We start from the raw sequence: 20063 nt of genomic DNA, 5'->3' as shown, positions 1-20063 counted from the left end.
GTTGCGAAATCATCGGATCTAGCCTTATGAATCTGAACAGTCGCCGTTTCAGATTCAGGCGAAGTTAGGGTTTAGGCGAAGTTATCTGCAACTTCGCCTGGGGATTAATTTCGCCTAAGGCGAAGTTATCCGTAACTTCGCCTTGAACTCAAATTCGCCTGAGGCGATGTTGTGATATGGCGAAGTTATCATCAACTTCGCCTATGCCAATTCACTTAACAGGTTTTAGACGAACTTACAGATGAAGCGAAGTTGTTCCCAACTTCGCATCACCTTTAAGTTCGCCTGTACAGGTTTAATCACAACTTCGCTCGTGGTACAAAGCGAACTTGTGAGTTGCTTAACAGATCTCTAACATGTTTTGTTTTGTGCAGATATGGCTGCTGTTGGCGGTGCTGGTGGTGACGACGGTGATGATCAACGACAGTTCTTTCCGGCCCATAACCAGTACATCACGCTAGATCCAGACGCAAGATTTGTGGAAGACTACAGGGAGATAATCATGTTTCTCCAGCGCTCAAGGATCTTTCATGCGATCACAAATACCCTGCCCATTTCACTGCCTAACATAGAAGACTTCTGGCAGACGGTATATTATGATTGCAGGCCTGAGCCCCCGGTGATGCGAGCAACCGTAAATGGTCATAATATACAGTTTTCTTCTGAAGATATACGGTTGGCTTTGCAATTTAGAGAAGAAACAAGGGATGACCCAACGGAGTTCGTAGCTCCGTTTCGTGATGGAGCGTACCTGAGGATGGGTTATTCAGGACCGTTGGGGGACACGCAGAGGAGGAAAGGGTTTTTGCTGGATCAGTGGTGCTTCCTGATGCATGTATTGATTGTATGCATGTCTGGGAGGAAGGCAGGAACGGATGGGATGGGCGCGACGATGCAGTTTGCCATGATTGTGCTGACTTACAACAGACGATATTCGTTTAGTCAGCTGATATTTTACGAGATTGATCGTCAGAGGAGGGCGGTGGCGCGCGAGCGATTTATCATGTATCCTCGGTTCTTACAAATGATTCTTAATCATGTCGCTCCGTCGCTACCGCAGAGACGCCCTATTAGATACGTCGAATGCGTGTCGAAACGTATCTTTGCTCAGTGCCGCACTTCGAGCACTCGTAGCAAGCCTGAGCTGCGTCCCAGGCATACTCCATTATTCGGGTATCTCATCAACCCGGAGTATGTTCCTGCAGGAGGGGACGAGTTCAGAGACCCACAGCCACATCAGGCGGCAGCACCCCATGCTGTACCAGCTGCGCCTGTTGTATCTACTGTTGTTTCTGCTGCTGTGCCAGCTGCTGCATCTTCTGCTGTGTCTACTGCTGAAAACATCGATCTTGAGGCTGCTTTTAGCGGCCATGGATTGTTTGATATGGATGTCTCAGGTTCTCAAGTCATGGAGGTTACTAGAGCAGTTACTTCGGTAGCTGACTCCGATCTTGACGAAACATTTGCTGAAGCGAGACGACTGATGGTGTCTCGGGAGAGGACTACTGGAAAGAGGCCGAGAACTGTTGACGAGGATGATGAGGAAGTTGATGAAGAAGAAGCAGTTCAGCTTGTGCTCAGACGTTCACGAAGAGAACGGACAGGTATGGGTTCGGGAGCTGGAGAATCTTCGAGGCTGGTACGTTTTGCTCCACCTGCCTTGTCTGGTATGTCTCTTATTCCTTCTACAGCACAGGTTACTGCTGTCGAGACGTCGGCCCCAGCAGTTGTGTCTCTACCACCCCAATCGCTTACTCCACCGGTGGTAGTTGCACGATTTGTTGAGTCGACCGTCACTACTACTGCAGGGTTACCAAGTGTACCACCTGCGGTCACTTCTGCTGCTGATGTCCCGCCAACTCCAACGCCTACTTCAGATTCCGAACGGATTACATCGCTAGAGCGGATTGTTGATGTACAGTCAAAGACCATTGAACGCCTAGTGGAATCCAATCGACTACAAGCAGCCCTCCTGGTTGAACACGGAAAAGTGATAGATGCCTTCAAGGCATTCTTGGCATCTCAGGGGGAGAAGACTTGTAGGGGAGATGAGTTGAGGACAAAACGGAGAGAAGATCAAGACGATGATCCCAATGCACCGGAAGGTGCAGGTGGTGAGCTGCCAAGAACCTCTCAGGCTCTTGGGGCTTCCACAGCTGAGGGGGAGTCTACAAGTGCAGCCGGTGACGACGTTGTAGATGCTGATGTTGAAGATGTTATAGATGCGTTGAAAGAGTTGGATGAGGATGATGATGAGTTTATGAATGAAGATGATGTGCTGCCGGTTGATGAGATCGAGAGGATCGGAGAGCAGATTACTGTTGAAAACGTGTTAGAGGAATGGGAGATTGATGATGACTCCGTGGAACACGAGATTCCGGAGGTTGAGAGACCAGAGTTGGATGATGAGAGCGTGGTGGAAGATACTGAATGGGAGGAACAACCGAATTGGAAGGAGGGTTGTGCTCACTGGTTCATAAAGACGAAGAAGCCGGCGGTCCCTAAAATGTTCAAAACAAGTTACAATATTAAGGGATACGCAGAAGCAAAGAAAGGTATTATCTGCTGGTTATATGACGAGCAGCTGCGGCTCTTCGTGATCAAAAGATACGATGGAATTCAGTACTTCAGGAGAACGTTGAGATCTTTAAACACACTGCCTGAATGTGAGGTAAAAGATTTAGCCAGACTGGGATTGATAAACCGAAGTGAAGACAACATGGCTAGAATCATCGGGAAGATCGTGTGGAAGGAGTGCGTTAAAGAGAAAAAGTTTGAGCTACTGAAACCACAAAAGGGGAAACTTGTCGAAGACAAGGATAGAGGTCTGAGAGTTGATGGAAAACCTTGGATGGTTATGAAATATAAACCGATCCGGTGCCTTAAAGAAGTACCGATGAAGCTCATGCCCAAGGACGTACTCAAAGACCTAAAATGGTGGTTCGTGGACTGTGAGACAGCGGAGGCGGTTATGGAAGATGAGGATGAACAAGAAGTGCTTAGGGTTTACGACCCGATGCATCTTGTTAATCTATCGCAGGCTGATCTGAAGGTGCTCAACGAGAAGAAGATCTTCTACATTCCTGCTTGGAAGGATCAAGCTAGGAAATATCAACGGGTGGTGTCGGTGTGTGTTAGAGAGGGAGCGCACGCGTAGAGATGCAAGATTACAAGACTCAAGATTTGAAGATCAAGATATGAAGCTACTGCCAAGGGGGAGTCTGTTGGTACATGTGTGTCAGTAGTTCATAGTCTAGCATTTGTAATCGAGTCTGTAATGTAATTATGTTTTTGATTATGTTTATGTTTTTGTAACAAGCGAAGTTGTCAACAAGTTCGCTCAGGCGAACTTGTTGAACAAGCGAAGTTAAAGACAACTTCGCCTGAGGCGAAGTTGTCGTGTTTATATACTGTTCAGACGTAACAGGTTGAGGGTTGGTTTTTAGGGTTTCGTTTCAGCCGTTCAGTTTGAGTGTTCGTGTTTGCTAGTGTCTGTAATAGTGACCTGGAGTCACGTGTTCGTGTTATCAATATAACGTGTTTTGGTTATTGCTCGTGTGTTTGATTTACATATTCTGCACTCGTATCTAATTACGCAGGGATTCCGCACCTGCGTTGTTAGCGACATCCTGTGTACGATCCGTCCAGGAGCCTACATTTATTTTGTGGAATTAGATAACTATGGTATTATTGGTGAATTGTAGGCTCAAAGGAGGTTCCGGGGCTATTATGGAGTATACCGAGGCAACCGAATGAGCCAAAGACGCGCGAGTGGTCAAAAGAAGTGAAAACGACCTAGGGGCGAAATTGTGAGAGCAAGAACAAGATTTTGGTGTTTATAATCATTTGTTTGGGTTTATGATTCACTGGATTATCTTAATTGAGGTGATGATTAATCAAACGATGTGTGGCTAGTACTCTTGATGTTCTCTCCCGAATTATAAGGTTTTCTAATTGGATAATTGTTAATCGTTTATATTATTGGTGAGATAGTATTGTGATCATATGATTATTGTGCTATGGTGATCGTGTGTTTGTTTTGTAATTGTTAGTATGGTATAATTCGTGTTGTTGACTATCCGTTCTTGGTGCCATAGGCAATCGAGATTTAGTAGAAGAGAATTAGTGTTAGCAATACTAAACTGATTATTGAGTGACAACCTTGTGTTTTTGTAATCCAAGTACTTAGTCCTCTCTTATCACATCCAAACACATTTTCATGAATTATAATTGTGTAATTCACCTCACAAGTAAACGTTAACTTTATCAACATTGGAAACGTGAAATCGGGAGAGGGCATTCTTTCTTATATTGTTTAAAACTCGTTTATTATTTTAGTTAATTTTGTTAATCAAAATCAAACAACAAATTTACATTTTGCACTTAGATTAATTTAGATTAATTTTATAGCTACTCAGTAACGCATTTTCCACAAACTCCTTGTGTTTGATACCCGCTTATCGCTATCTAATAGTTGTAATCAGCTTATTTTTGAGTGAGTCTTCGACCTCACGTCAGTTGTTTCCATTGTGTTTTACGTTTTAAGTCATTGTGTTATATATATTCACAATTGTGTCTTACGTTTTAGGTCATTGTGTTATACGTATTCACCATTGTGTCTTACGTTTTAGGTCATTGTGTTATACGTATTCACCATTGTGTTTTACGTTTCAAGTTATTGTGTAACATGTATTAATTATTGTGTTTTATGTATTAGATAATTTGTTGTTATTTTATCATTATTTTTACATATTATTATTACACAACGGTGTTATTAGTATTTAAAAAAACATAATGATGAGTTGAAAGACACAATGACGAAAAAACACAATGACGAAAAAACAAAATGACGAAAAAAGACACAATGATAAGCGAAAAGACACAATGGTGTGCGAAAAGACAAAATGACGAAAAAAGACACAATGATAGGCGAAAAGACACAATGGTGTGCGAAATGACACAATGACGAAAAAAGATACAATGGTGTGCGAAAAAACACAATGGTGTACGAAAAGACACAATGATAAGCGAAAAGACACAATGGTGTGCAAAAAAACACAATGGTGTACGAAAAGACACAATGATAAGCGAAAAGACACAATGGTGTGCGAAAAGACACAATAATAAGTGAAAAGACATAATGGTGGGCGAAAAGACACAATGGTGTGCGAAAAGACACATGACGTAATTTTTATTTTAAATATTATATAACAAAAATCATACTTATATTAAAGATAAAAAAACGCTTGTTATTATGATGAATTTTTTTTAAAATATCATACGAAAAAGTTATAGACGTTCTAAAATGATGGGGGTATTAACATGTGTTTTACATGTGGAGAGAGAAAATGTGTACAATTACCTCTATACCTTTTTTCTTTTGGTCCCCACTTGACACATGTCAATTATTTATGGCTTCTCACACTTCTCATTTTTGTTACCCTTTGTAGAATAACTTGACCCTTGAACCAAATACAAATAACTTTTATCGTGAAAGTGTACAAATAACTAGAGTAATTATGATTACACTATATTATTTTTATAACATAATTACTGTAGTTCAAAACTGTAATTACTCAAGTTATTTGTATGTTTAGTATGTTAATTTTATTTGTACCGGATCTCACCCCGATACTATACAATTATACAACATTTTCCTATAGTAGACTACAATAGATGTTTTCTATATGCGTTTTTAGCCCACATGAATGTACATGTTAACATTTTTGGTCCATATAGCTTGCTTTTTATTAGTTATATGCAAAGTGTTATCATGTAAGTGTTATACTCAGATGATTTTATTTGGGTTCCCGTCACATATCATGTCATGCCACTGGATACCAGCGAAGTATTGTATAAAATGTATATGTTCTTTGATAAAAAAATTTGTGAATGTTGATGAGAGTAACACTTTTTAAATTTAAGTCCAATAATTTTATTTTACTAAATTATGTTTACTTTGCAATTTAGCCTCAAAGTTTAACATTTGTTTTTCTTCTCACATATATTTGTGTTATTATTCATATATTTAAGTTATTTTTTATAACGGTTAAATATGCTTATTTTTATAGACGCCGCGCGTTATAACGAAGTTGCATTTGCAACAGAGTATCTTTTTTGTATCTTAAGCATACAAAGCGTCAGTGTTGCATCAATACCATAATGAGCCGAACCGGTACTGACCAAGTCTTTTTGATATCTAGCAATTTTTTTGTGTCGAATTGATAATCATTACGATATGTTTATATATCTGCGTTTTAATATTCAAGTCCGTTGCCAAGCTCCTCGCGTGAGAAACATCCGGTGAATATTATTGAATGTTAGCTCGGTTATTAAATGTATTAACGTAAACGAACTTTCTGTCAAATGGTTTCGGAACAATTCACTAGACATTTGATGGACGACAATGGTGATGGACTCGCTTTCCCGCCATTCCGGTCCGTGCCCCGCACGCGCGCGCATACACAGGTTACACACACTCACTCACTCCGGTTAACCTCTGTATCATCAGGCTCGCACAAAAAGCTAGCTAGCTGATTGATGATAACTCTCAATTATTATTCATCTGATCGTGTGATTTATTACTTACACATTTACATATCTGTTAGACCATGAGTAATCATAAAGCCTCACCTCCAGTCATTATGCGTCACGTGGCGCACAGTTAGAATTATGGCTTTATACAAAAACAGGCAGAGTGTAGTCATAAAGCCCCACCCCAGGCATTATGCGTCACGTGGCGCCCAGTCACTTTTACACTTTTTGTTTTTTTTTTAATTTTTTATTAAGAATAATCAAATAACAATAATATTTTATTAAATAAATATTACATTAAAATAATCAAACTACTCGTCGTCGTTGTCGTCCTCGTCGTCTTCGCCCTCTTCGTCCTCGTCGTATTCGCTCTTTTCGTCTTCATCGTCTTCGCCCTCTTCGTCCTCGTCCTCGTCTTCATCATCGACTTCATTATAGCCCTCGCTTTGATCATCGTTTTCACCAGGAAAATGCCGATTCATCCAAAGATGTTGGACCAAATCCTCCTTAAGTGCGTTATGTATCTCTTTTGACCGCACATAATTCGAGTTTTCGAGTCTTTGCTCCATACTTGCTGAAGTCTGTGGTGGATCCGGGTCCGGTATGAAAGTTGGACATATTGCTCTTCCCTCGTCCTCGATGATCATGTTATGCATTATGATACACACATACATAGCACATTTCATTCTTTCTAAAGACCATAGATGACAAGGATTTTTAACAAAATGTCATCGTTGTTGAAGAACACCAAAACACCTCTCGATATCCTTTCTCCCAGACTCTTGCACTTTCTTAAAATACTGTCTTTTTTCATCCATCGGGTCTCTAAATGTTTTAAAGATTATCGCATACTCTGGATATATTCCATCACCCAGATAGTACCGATGATGGTAGAAGTTATCATTAGCTCAAAATGAAGCGACGGGAACGGTCCCAGATATGTAACTCTCCATCACAGGAGACTGCTCTAAGACGATTATGTCATTGTTGGAACCGGGAACACCAAAGAATGCCGACCAAATCCAAAGGCCGTGTGACGCAATCACTTGAAGTCTGACTGTTGTTCCCTTTTGGTCACCTCGTGTGAATTGATCTCGCCATGCAGTTGGACAATTAGCCCATTCCCAATGCATGCAATCTACACTCCCTATCATGCCGGGGAAACCATGCACCCTTGTATGTGCCTCGTAAAGACGTTCTAGATCGTTCCAGTTGGGCTCTCTCAGATATGTGGGCCATATAGTTTCAATATTCCTATATTTTACACAACTTTTATAAAATAATTGATTAAGGTAAACAAGTTATATAACTATTTAAAAAAACGAAACGTAGCGTAACAAAAATACTCCAAGGTGTCCCGAGTTGTTTTATCGTCCATCTTTAAATACTTGTCGTTGATGTCGGCCGTGTTTCCGTAGGCGAGCACGCGTATGACTGACGTAACCTTTTGAATAGCCGTGAATCCTAGCGTCCCTCGCCGTCCGACTTTTGCTTAAAGTAGTCAAGCTCGCGCTCCAAATCATTGGTGATGCACATAAATAAATTTTTAGACATCTAAAAATGACGCCTAAAGGTCTTCGGGTTCTTGTATCTCGGCGAGTCGCAAAAGTAATCCGCCATCAACCGGTTGTTGGCTTCGGTACGATCCCGTTCGATATATGCTCTTTTTGAAACCGGGGGTGGTGGAGAGCTAATCGCACTCGGAACTCATATAAGTTGTCGTGAGCACAATCGCACGTGTAAGTTGTAACCACCTCTTCCTCCGCGTCTGCTTCGACTTGTTGGTCGGGCCCGAAAAACCGTTTATATATAGATGGAGGATCCATTTATATAGTGAAGTTTGTGTGAAGAAATATAGAGTTGAAAGTGATATTTTATAAATTTGATGAGTTTTGATTGAGGATGAACTGGTTTAATATATAGAAAATAATATATTTTTTTTAATCTCCAACGGCTCCTCCCAACGGTAAAATAACGGATACTTTTTGATTTTTGACCCAATTTACGCATTATGTATAAAACGCTTGAAAAAAAGGAGCCAAAACGCCGGGGGGCGGTGTGCCCCCGACGTTATAACCCAAAACGCCCACATAATGCTTCGACTACGCTTGGTCTTAATCTAAGTTCTATCCGCCATTAGTTTCCTGATCACCATAAGCAATCTCTTCATTTCACCTTCTAATTTCATTTCCATTTAATTAACTGTCTCCTTTGATCTGACTTGATTATGATAACGTAGTTAATTTTGCTGCTTTCATAATTGGGGAAATTGTCTTAATTATTTATTAGTAGAATGAATAATATAACTAGCAGCAATTCAGTGAAACAACTAGTTAATCTATATCTATATCTATATCTATATTATTATATTATTAAGGAGGAGTTATGGACTAAATGGTAAATTCACAATTAGAGCACGAGGGTAGAAACATTATTTTATAATAGGGCAGAAAAAGTAATTTGTCATTACCTCGTTTCGTTTTTCAAACGTATTTTACAAGCTCATGAAGCTTCAAAAACTTTAACAATTACTATTTAATCCTTTTAGGCATGTAGAAGGTTCATGTATTTTTTCTCTTTTCAATGCTATTCAATATCCTCTTCAATATGAATGACTTTTTATTTAAATTACTCTACCAAAACCAAAACCAAAACCATCCTTCAATGTCACAGTCTGTTCGATTTCCTATTGAATTGATGGAAATGAATGCGAAACCGATTGGTTCAATTACCAATTTCGTATAAAGAGAGAGATTACAAATCTCCCAATCATGCAGATCCAGGTTAATTTCATCTATTTCGAAAATTGTAACCATTATTTTTGCTTCATTGATAAACCTCTCTCAACAGGTGATTTCGATTTCGACCATTGTAAAAATCCCTGCCTTCGGCGTACATATGTTCGATCTTTGGCTTGTTGATTTCCTTCATAATGTATTAACATCGTACCTGAAATATCAACATATGAACTCCATCCCTCAAAATTCCATATATGAATTCCCAATGCTTCTATAATTATTAGTCTTTGTTTATTGTATTTTAATTCCATAATATATAGAGGCTTTTTGTTACAATTCAGTGTCTGTTTCCAATCCATTAACTTTTCTAATAATTAGTTTTTTATTTATGTATGCTAATTATGTTGATATAGCTAAATTTTCTATGAAGGTACTAAAGTGTTTTTCTTTTTCCAGTAAAACCTTTTGTTTGCGTCTTACTAAATGTTTGCTCTTGCTGTAGTGGATTCTACTTAACGTTGGGTTGTTAGGCGGCTTCAAATTGGTATGTAGAATTCTTGATTTTTTTTATTTTGTACTTCATTTTTGTTTGGTTAAATTGCACATATAAAAATACATGTACACACAATTATTCTTCTTTTCTCTAACAAAATGTGGCAAAACAGGTTGCTCTGGTAGGTTGTGAAGAGTACAGATTCTTTTAGCACGGGTCAAAATGAGTTATTAGTCATGTCATGTTAGGTTGAACCACTCTTAGCGTCTATATATCTTCGATCTTGCATCTAAACCTTTGTTAGATGATGACATTATCATATAATTTGGTTATTTTTTGCCCAAGAGGAATGAAGTTACGTAGTAAAAGGCGGTATATTGATTACTTAACTCAAATGCCAAAGTACATTTTCTTGCTTTTTGGCTTCTGGTGAAAGTGTTAATTGTGCGAGTTAGTCATTGATTTAAGGCATCGACAGGTGGAAATGATGGCTATATTACGCGAGTAACAACAATTGGTCAGGGTAGTTAATTGGGTTAGCCACTGGTCATTTGAAGGTGGATAAATTATAAATAAGATTAATTATTGGTTTAATTTGAAAATTAATCAAACTCGGTTATTATTATTTTTCTTTTTAATTACATGCATCTGTAGAGTTTATGCCCAAAAGCTAATTAAGACTTGTGAAGATGTTTTGCGGATACAAACATGGTTTTAATCTTTAACCTTGTTGATCTTCTTTGTTGAGGCGTCAAAGAAATCCTTAGGTTTCTTCGATCTTTGGATTGCCGACTTCAATGGTCAGGTTTGTGTTAATAATAATAATAGGTTTTCACACGTCTGTATACTTGTAGTTCAACTTCTAAAATACTCTCTAACATGTGGTTTGTTTGATGTTAGGATTTTTATCCGAAATAAAGTTTTGATGAACATATACGTATCTTGCTATTATAATTTCATGTTCATAATTTTCAACAAGCTTCAAGTCCATAATTTTCAACACGCTTTTAATGTGCTAATATTGGAGATACAGGATTTTTTATAACCCGACATGGTGCTGTGTATACAAATATATTCTCCGTTTCTTCATGAGTTCCATTTTGCATTGCAAGTTGCCGACTCCTTGCAACTTGTGAAGGTATGCTAGTTAATATATTATGAATGGTAACCTCAAAGATTCTTTATCAACTTATTAACAATTGATTTCAGGAATACATGATTGGACTAGAGGTCGATCAGTCACATAGTGGTATTCGTTACAGATGAATTCTTTGATAATCTATGTGATAGAGAGAGAACCATTATTGTCTCCAAGTCATCGTAAGTTGGGATGAAACCTCATGTAAACATTGATGTCCTTCTTACAATATATACCAAACTTAAGTATGTGTTAGTAATTTGTGAGACTATGCTTCAATAATGCTTTATATTCTAATTCCATTTAAGAAATTGCTAACATATTGGAAACAAGAGCACACCAAGTCGGGAAGTCAGCATTTGTAAAAATTCCATTCACAGTTGTTGCTCAAACGCCTAGATACATTTCTTTTAATTGTATTTACAACCATTTAGCTATTGTTTTCGTTAATGTGTTGATGCAATTGTTTTGATTTGGAGTTAAACTGAAGTAATTAATTGTTAATTTTTTAAGTTCAAGCTATAAGTTGCTAGCCTAAATTGTAAATAAGTGGTCGAAAAGACGTGGTCGAATTGGTATACTTTGTCATGTCCGTATACTTATCTAGACAAGGTATTATTCGAATATGAGCCATCCTGATGCGTTTAAGTACAAAAGTTGCATACCCGCCGCGAAGCGCGGGCATATCTGCTAGTATTTTAAACAACTAAGTAGATGTGACAAATACTAGTGCAGAAGTTAACACATTATGAAAGTCATGTTGCCGTAGTTGGAGCTGACTATTATGATACATTAACAAACTAGGGTATAGGCCCGCGTGACACGCGGGTGAAATAACTTGTCACTAAATATATTGAAATATAAAAACCTTTTTTGGCCGTCATTTTATACTTAACAAATTTTATACTCTTCTAAAACAACCTGTTTTAAAATATTTTCAAAATAGTTACAAAATATAAAAAAATTGGAATTAGTCAACTTTAAAAAATTATGAAATTTTGTTTGATTTTTGACCAATTATGGTAAGTATTTATAGTTTGACAATCAGTATTTTGAATATTAAAATAATAAATTATTCTAGTTAATGCCAAATCACAAAAATTAAAATCAAATCGGTTTTAATTTAACTAATATGACTAATTAATTTATAAATAATTACCAAAATGAAAATTAAATCGGTTAATTTGAAAACTTCAAAAAGTTATGTAAAAATTTTGAAATGAGTTTAAAATTATGTAGAGTATTAAAACTTTTAATAATTTGTTGAAAGATTGGTCAATATTCGAATTTAAAAAGAGTTTAAATATGTTAATTAAAAAAGAGTTTAAATTTTGTAGTTTTAAGTTTGAATTTGGTCTTCTATGTAAAGATAGAAATAATTTGAAATATCTTGATTCATGGGAATAATAATATTAATAATTTATGAAAAGTTGTCATGTTTAATAATATTCACTAAATCATATGTGACGAATAATATTTATAAATGATGATAAAACGGTTATTTAATTTATGATATATTAAGTATTGATTATTAGAAATTATGTCAATTTGAATATTGTGTTCTAAAATAACACGGTTATTATTTACTAATATGACTAATTAATTTAGAAAAAACTACAAATATGAAAATCAAATCGGTTACTTTGAAACCCTAAAAAAATTATGAAAAGATTTTGAAATAAGTTTAAAATTATGGAGAGTTTTAAAACTTTTAAAAATTTGTTGAAAGATTGGTTAATTTTCGAATTTAAAAGAAGTCTAAATATCTTGTAATTAAAATCATGAAAACTTTATAACTTATTTATTGGGTTTTCCATATATAACGTAATTGGTTATATATAGAAAATATAATGTATCTTACAATATAATAACATAATAATGTTTTAAGTCAAATATATCGAAATATAAAAATGGTAAGGTATAAATGTTATTATTTCTGTCAAAATAAGATGTAACAACTAATTAGAAAAGGTAATGAATTAATAATAACAAAATTACTAAAATTATAATAATTATTATAAATTATAGAGATTATCATTAATAAATAGATAAATATAAGATACAAAAATAAAATTTTCTTTAATACATCGGTTCTGATTAAAATATATTAAATGGACAAAACCAACAACTATATATGATTGATTATATAAAAATCAAATAAATTACATGAATTGTAAAAATACATAAATACATGAATAATAACAAAAATATACATCAATATTAAACAAAAAAATAAGATATCTTATCAACAAATCTTCAACCCATGAAATTAGCTATATCAACTTGAGAACATAACCTGAAATGAGAAAATTAAATATTAATATTCGTTTTACAATAATAAATTTTAATCGTGGTAATGTTACATTTAATGAAAAATTTACCCAATAATTCATAAAATTCAACTTTAATTTAAATTTGGAAATTTATAAATTTTAAATTGCATCGTTTTAGAAATAATAAATCTTAGTGATGGTAATTTTAGAAATTATGAATGTTTGTTTAATCACCCATTTAAAAAGTTCAACTTAAAGTTAAAATCAACTTTAATGTTTGACCAGACAATTTAAAAATGTTTGACCAACTTAAAGGTTTGACCAGCAATTAAATAAAAAAATCAATTTAAATTTAAATTTGGAAATTTAAACTTTTTTAATCAAATAGTTTTAGAAAATAATAAATTGTAATGATGGTAAGTTCAGACGTTATGGAATATTGACCAACCATTTACAAATTTCAACTTTAACTTAAATTTGGAATTTAAAAGTCGAAATTGTAATCGTTTTAGAAATAAAAAAAAAATAGTCCCGGTAATGCTACATGTTATGGAATGTTAAACCATTAATTTACAATTTATTATTGGCCTTACCGGAAAAAGAATAATAATAATGTCCATGAATGAAACTTTTTATTTAGAACCTAGAAGAACAAAATGTGAAAGAAAAAAATAAATATAATTAATGCAATTATGGCGTCAATTAATTAATATTCCTAATTAATAATAAACTCAAATAATGTAAAATCAATTGTTTTGTTTAATTAAATAATTTTTTACCCATAAATAAATGGTAGAATTAACAAATATAATTTTAGTTTTTCCTTTTTCTTCAAGAATTCGTAATTATGTCAATCAATTAATGTTTCTAATTAATAATATACTCAATTAATGCAAAATCAATTGTTTTGTTTAATTAAATAAACTCAATTAATGCAAAATTATGTCAATCAATTAATGTTTCTAATTAATAATAAACTCAATTAATGCAAAATCAATTGTTTTGTTTAATTAAATAAATTTTTAACCATAAATAAATGGTAGAATTAATAAATATAAATTTAGCTTTTCCTTTTTCTTCAAGAATTCGTAATTATGTCAATCAATTAATGTTCCTAATTAATAATATACTCAACTAATGCAAAATCAATTGTTTTGTTTAATTAAATAAACTCAATTAATGCAAAATTATGTCAATCAATTAATGTTTCTAATTAATAATAAACTCAATTAATGCAAAATCAATTGTTTTGTTTAATTAAATAATTTTTAACCATAAATAAATGGTAGAATTAATAAATATAATTTTAGCTTTTCCTTTTTCTTCCAAAATTCGTAATTATGGCGTCAATCAATTGGATTTTTGGAAATCGTAATTACAGGGCCAATTAATTGAATTTATAGAAACGTCGTAACCTTCCAAATTCTTACTCCAAATTGGCGTTCACGGTTTCAACTGAATCAGATCGTGGTTCGAATTTATAACACATGAACAGAAAAACTTACCGGAAAAACGTAAAAACGTAGAAATATTAGCTTCATCGCCTTTTTTGATTTAGAACCTAAACTGATTTTAAAAAAATCAGTTAACAATGAAAACAAAGATAAAAATGTTAGATCTACAATAACCGGAAGAAAATATGATGTTGCCGGAAAAATACAAACAAAAACGGAAAACAAAAATCTTACCGGAAAACCGTAATAACTTCAAAATATCAATTCAATATTGGATTTTGATATACAACCTAAAGAGATTATTGCAAAATCATATAACAATTAAAATATATATAAAACCATATCGGAAAACCTTACCGGAAAAGATATTACCTTGCCGGAAAATCAAATAACATTGTTGGCCATTACCGGAAAACGATTAATCTCGATGGTGGAAATTACCGGAGAGAGAGAGAGAGAGGGAGGGAGAGAGAGAGAGAGAGAGAAATTATAATGATTAAAATGATGGTGGAAAATTATAAGGTTTAAATAGTATGTGAGATGACACATGGCATCATATTAGAGAGTCTTAGAATGGAAATGAGATGACATGGAGGCCTAGGTGGACACCCTAGTAGAAGGACATGTGGCAAAATTGTATTGATTTAATAGATTAGTAAGATCTTTTAGGACTCTAGTAAAGATCAAACAAGTTTTCTAGTCAAGTGGAACAAGGGACTCTGCATTATATTATAATAAATGAGTGACTTGGTGTAACATATTGTCTAGTTCTTAATTAATGCATCCACTTTAGGGTGTCAATTTTGTAGCAAAACTTGTTTGATCAGATACATTCTTAGTTTGTTTGTTCATTGGTGGAACTATGTACAAGGACTATGCATTAAGAATTTTGTTTATCATCCTGATGACATAAAATATATAATGAACGTTAGAATTTTATTAAAAACCAAATGAAAACCTGTTAATTTCAAACAAGATTAGAGTGAATAATGTCTGTTAGCTGCTTTACAACAAGATGCCAATATTCATAATCTCCTTGTGTTCTTATGAATGCTGAGCTTGTGGACTCTGTATTTACCCTTAGTGGTGCAGGTGAGGCGCCTGCGTGTAAAGACTTTTGATATTTATATATGAATAAACATGTCACCGGTGTAAGAGAGCATCTATTACTTCTTGGATTAATTTTGTCTAGCATCTAGGCAAATTTGGATATCTAAATTCATTCATAGGGCGATAATTTTTTATAGCCAACACAATAGTCAATAGTTATTAGGGTTAGAGAGAAAGGATCAGTTTATTGATAAGAGGGGGAGTAAACAAAAGCGGGTTCTTTGAGTTTGAAATAACAAATTTCAGGGACAGGTTTTGGATCAGGCTTGCTAGAAAATGAATGCAAGTATTACGGATTTTAGGCATTAGTAGACATTGCAGTCAGGTACGAAGAGAAAAAAGTCTCTCACAGTCCCACATCGGCTGAGTGAAGAAAACACATACGAAGAGACTGCCTATATAAACAAAGGCCCAAGAACTGAATAAGAATACCTTTCTTGGCCTTTTGGCTAAGATCAAGTGTAGTATCAAGAACTGCTAAATTTCTTTGAATCTTGATGTAGCTTGCTGCTTGGGTTTTCATGTGTCGCCTTGGTCTTACACTATCACTAAGGTCTGGTCTTACACTATCACTAAGGTTTGGCGCTCCCCTCCAAACTATAGTTAAAGTTTTCTTATTCTTGTAAACATTTTTTTTTGCTTTCACAGTGCTTGTATTCTTTGACATTGTTTTAAATGAAGATTATACAAGTTTTGGTTTGACACAAGTATAGTAAAACTTCTGTTTTGTGATAAGTGTAATATCGCAAGTAGTTCATGTAGGGTTGTCTTTGGTTAAAGCTGTTCTCGTTCAGATGTATTTGTGCTCTAGGTTTCAAGATTCCGCCCGTCGATGATCTGTAGCTCTGCAGCTCATAAGACACCGACAAACATCGAGGCCACACGGGTATTGGTAGGGCAAAAATCGGTTATTTGGTTCGATAAGCAAGTCCGGTTTGCAAAAGCCTTTTTTCTATAAAAAATTAGAAAACTTGTTTTATACTCTAGTTCTTGATGAAGACAGTGATGTTAAAAGGTTATAGTGGGAAGTAGATTGTGTGAGACTGCTAACTAGTATTACCCGTGCATGCTTCAACGCTTTTACATTACTTTTCGTTTATATGAACCTCTTCAGAATCCACTTTTAGTGGCTTGAATGAGTTACAATGCCAAAAAGCTTCCCCTCACTTTTCTATTGAAAAATCAAATGTATATTTTCACTCAAAAAAACCAAAATTTATGACAAACGGGATATTCGTTGACTGATAATTCGTCAAACACCGTGACTAAATTAACAAATTAGTTTTTTTTTAATGATTCTACGGCCCACCGCAACACAGAGGGTTATAATGCTAGTTAGAGTGAAACAAATACCATGGTATAAACTCTTGATGGACGACAACGGTGAGACTTATCCATGAGTTTTATTTACCAGTGGACGTCCACTCGTTTTCCCATCATTCCTGTCGCACTCTTCGCCTATCCATCCATCCATCCGTCCATCCATCCATCGTCACTCTCAATTATTCATCTCATCTCATCTCATCTGAGCTGTTGATTTATTACTTACATATCTTTTAAGTTATGTTCTATCCGTCATTAGTTTCCTCATCACCATATGCAATCAATCTCTTTATTTCGCCTTCTAATTTCATTTTCATTTAATTAATTGTCTCCTTTGATCTGACTTAATTATGATAAACCTAACTAATTTTGATGCTTTCATAATTTGGGAAATTGTGTTAGTAGAATGAATAATATGACTAGTAGAAATTCAGTGAAACTAGTTAATAAATCATGCTCTCTTAACAAATGATTTAACTTATTATAAGTAGCTGTGTCAAATACTAGTGGAGGAGTTAACACATAATCATAGTCATGCTGTCATAGTTGGAGTTGACTATTATCATACGTTTTAACAGATCTATTACGACTCCAGTAAAGATCAAACAAGATTTTTAGTCAAGAGGAATGAGCGTACAAACTCATTGATGCTGCTTGTTGCTTTAAACTTTTATTAAGAAACTACTGTGGTTTGAGTCGCTTGACTCTGTATTATATTATATATATAATAAACAACGGACTTGGTGTCACATATTATTGACTTCTCAATGCATCCACTTTAGGGAGTCAGTTTTGCTGCAAAACTTGTCTGGTCAGATACATATTATTCTGTGTGTTTTCATTGATGGAACTATGTATCTTTACTGTTAGGAGTTTTAGAGATGAAGAATTTTGTTTGTTGATAAAACTGAATAATGTCTGTTAACCGCTTTACAACAATATGTCAATATTCATAATTTCCTTGTGTTCTTATGATTGCTAAGCTTGTAGACTCTTTTATACTCTTAATGGTGCAGGCGACGCGCATGTGTATGAAGAGTTTTGATATTTAGATATGAACAAAACATGTTAAATTTGGATAGTAGTTTACTAGTTTTATCTATTCTTTAGCAAATTTGGATATCTGAATTCAATGATAACAATTTTGACGTAAGTGCGCGCATATAATTTTACGCCCTGCTTGCGGTGCGCGCATATAAAGTATATATGTGTGAACCCTCGGGTGGGCAAAAGTAAAATTGCACTAATTTTGACGTTATTTTACCAATCTCGTGAAAATAACGTTAAATGTGGCGGAAGGTTAATCAGGCATCATGTGGTGGCGTTGATAGCCGAAAGACAAGGGCACATGCACCAATCAGCCGGTGTCCCTGATGATTGAGTGCTATGTGCCTTATGTCCAAGGCTTGATGCAAAACTACTATCGAGCCGGGGGTCTCACCGGAAGCAGCCTCTCTATCCCTATGGGATAGAGGTAAGGCTGTCTACATCTTACCCTCCTCAGACCTTACCATAGCATTGCTATTGGTGGGATATACTGAGTACGATGATGATGATGATGATGATGATGAATTCAATGATAACAATTCTCAGATTATAGTTTCTGTTTAGCCAACAAAACAGTCATCAGTGCTAGAGAAAATACATATGTTTATTGGTAATAATGTGAGTAAGCAGCACTGAGTTCTCTGAGTTTGAGTCAACAATTTTGAGGTTGAGTTTATGGATTTGGCTTGTAGAACTATACACACATTTAGAAAAGGCTAGCATTAATTGACACCGTGAGAGATGAAAACCAAAGGGAAAAGAGTTACTCACAATCCCACATCGGCTGAGTGAAGAAAACATATATGAAAGGACTGCCCATATAACCAAAGGCCCAAGAAGTGAATAAGTATACCTTTCTCTGCCTTTTGGCTAAGATCAAGTGTAGTATCTTTCATGTGTCGCTTTCGTCTTACAGTATCACTAAGGCTGGGCACACCCCTCCAATTTGCAGTCTTAAATGTTTCAGTTATCAGTGGAGTTGCACAACTAAGTTACTGGATCTCTTTATCTAAATATTTGACTTAACGGCTGCTTGACATGGATGTATGGCAAATATCTGAGCTAACTTATACATTACAAAGATAGTATGTGATAGTTCACTAAGTATTAGGCTCTACACTTCATTTTAATAGTGCTCACAACGAATATCAGGCATAATGCCTCATCTCGATATAAATTTTACTTTCCTTTTATATACGGCCCCTATTCCTAAGAAATATACTGGTGGAATCGCTTTCCCTCCATACACACCCTCTTCACCTATCACAGTGAACATCTGAATCATCATTTGCTCGCATTGTGCTAAGAACGAAGTCGACGAAACAGAAGCTGTGCCATGCATTCATTGTTAATATTGATTATTCATTTGATCAGGTGATTAATTACATGCATTTACATATTTTGTAACCTAAAATCTCTCTCATTAGCTTCTTGATCACCCTTATAGTTTTATTAATTAACTTATCAGTCACGCGTTCTTGATGCCGATATGCAATCTATTGATTTCGCCTTCTAATTTAATTTATATGCAATCTATTGATTTTGCCTTCTAATTTAATTTGTTTCCTTTTCCATTTAACCGTTTCCTTTGATCAAAATTATGATAAACAACAGACGTGTCATTTTTCTGGTTTCTTAATCTGGGAAATCGTATGTGTAGAATAATATAAGTAATTCAGTGAAAGAAGAAGATGAAGAGAATCCAACAGGTAATAGATGGATTAGATGCTCTCTTAAACTGATTTACCTTGATTAAAATGTTTTAATCTAGAGTGCGCATAAGAATCATATGTTATAATATCCTGCAAGCGAAAGGTTTAGCTTTTAATCTAGAATGCAGTAATTACTAGCGAAGTTAACACATTATGAAAGTCATGGAGTCATAGTTGCAGTTTCTTATTATGATACATTAACAAATCTCTAGTATAGATAAAACAAGGCTTGTAGTCAAGT

General features: G+C 34.9%; 2 pseudogenes; both read left to right on the top strand.

The window, feature by feature from the left end:
* The first annotated feature begins 16168 nt into the window (after nucleotides 1–16168).
* On the top strand, nucleotides 16169–16308 carry LOC143621571 (U2 spliceosomal RNA; annotated as a pseudogene).
* A 2651-nt stretch (nucleotides 16309–18959) lies between these two features.
* Nucleotides 18960–19052, top strand: LOC143621574 (U2 spliceosomal RNA; annotated as a pseudogene).
* The last annotated feature ends 1011 nt before the right edge of the window (nucleotides 19053–20063 follow it).

This window comes from Bidens hawaiensis, unplaced genomic scaffold (assembly GCF_021521415.1).
Source record: "Bidens hawaiensis isolate Kalapana, Puna unplaced genomic scaffold, B.hawaiensis_p1.1 tig00002866_1, whole genome shotgun sequence".
Classification (NCBI taxonomy): domain Eukaryota; kingdom Viridiplantae; phylum Streptophyta; class Magnoliopsida; order Asterales; family Asteraceae; genus Bidens; species Bidens hawaiensis.
Note: the sequence above shows the minus strand (reverse complement) of the source record. Positions and strands in the feature narration are given on the sequence as shown.